Source organism: Euleptes europaea, chromosome 8 (assembly GCF_029931775.1).
Source record: "Euleptes europaea isolate rEulEur1 chromosome 8, rEulEur1.hap1, whole genome shotgun sequence".
NCBI lineage: Eukaryota > Metazoa > Chordata > Lepidosauria > Squamata > Sphaerodactylidae > Euleptes > Euleptes europaea.
The window spans coordinates 84,707,671-84,709,262 of record NC_079319.1 but is presented as its reverse complement, the minus strand read 5'-3'; positions in this window follow the sequence as shown (position 1 = coordinate 84,709,262).

The window sequence follows — 1,592 nt, the reverse complement described above, 5'->3', positions numbered from 1 at the left end:
TGTGTACATAAATACAATCCCTTTGACAATGCATACATATAATCCACAAATTACTAGGGAATAACCAGTCCTCCAAGGCATGAAATGAGTCTCAGCACTTCACAAAGAGCACCAATGAAGATGAATGATGAACTATAACAGCACCCATTCAAACAGCACATAAATCAATGGAGAAAGCATCTCCGTTTTAATGGTATGTATCATTGCATGAGGAGGGGATAGCCAAGTAATATTGCATGTGAATTATTCTACATTTTTATTTTACTCCAGACCAAGGGAGTAGCCATGGGCGCCGCGTGCTCTCCCGGGGTCGCCAATCTGTATATGATTTCTTTTGAAAAAAGCTTCCTTTACAATAACAACCCTTTTCTAAAGAGTATGTTATTATACCGCCATTTTGCAGATGATTTGCTTTTCATATTTGATTCAGAAGCCAATTTTTTAGCATTTCTTCAGTGGATCAATACTTTAGATGCTCATCTACACTTCTCAGGAGGGTGCAATCCTAACCACATCTCTTTTCTTGACTTGGATATATTTGTTACAGAAAACTCTGTATCGGCTGTTAGACCTTATCGCAAACCCATTGCTCGCGATACTTGCCTGCATTTCGCATCCTACCATCAGATGCATCTTAAGCGCAATCTCCCCTATAGTCAACTTTTGCGCATCAAGCACAACTCTACACTTTCCCAAGATTTCAATACAGCAGCTAAGCATTTGCAGGCTACACTTGTGAATAGAGGCTACCCTGAAGAAGTTTTGTATAGATCCAAACAAAAAGTGTTGACACGCAACCATTCATCATTGTTTACTAAACAACAGAATTCCAATCAAAGTGGTATTTTCTGCTCTTTGCTTTATAATCGACATACAGAAGCCATCAAACGCATCATTAAGAAACATTGCCACATCATTGCTGACATACCAGGCTGTGCCCAGTTACCCACCTTTGGTTTACGCAGATCTGCATCACTTCGAGATTGTCTGGTTCATTCAGATTTTCTGCCCCCTCTTCCACCACCTCCTGTTCTTGGCCACTTTAAATGCGGTTCCTGTAGCGTTTGTTCTTTATGTTTACCAGTGCGAGAATTCAAATCAACCACTTCCAATTTTCGTTTCAAGCTGCGACACTTTTCTAACTGCTCCACTAGCCATGTCATTTATGCAATCACTTGCAGTTGTTTGAAACTTTATATAGGCAGTAACATTAGACAGGTCAAGTTAAGAATTGACGAACATCGTTCTTGCATCCGCGCTCGCACTCTCAATGCCCCGTTAGTGAGCCATTTTGTCAGACATAATGCTGAAGACCTCAGATTTTTTTGTATTATGGGTGTATCGGGATCAGCAGTACAACAGAAGTAACGTGCAGAAAAATTTACTTCAGAAAGAGGCAATGTTCATACAATTATTTAATACTTTAAGCCCTAATGGACTTAATACTGAACTTGATTTATCTTGCTTTATATAAGTTTATTTTCCATTCTTTGCAAAGTTCCTTTAAGACTCCAGACATCATGACTTTGCAATTTCATTCTCATTGGGGAAAGTTTCACACGTGTGACTATTTAGCAGAGAATTAAGACACT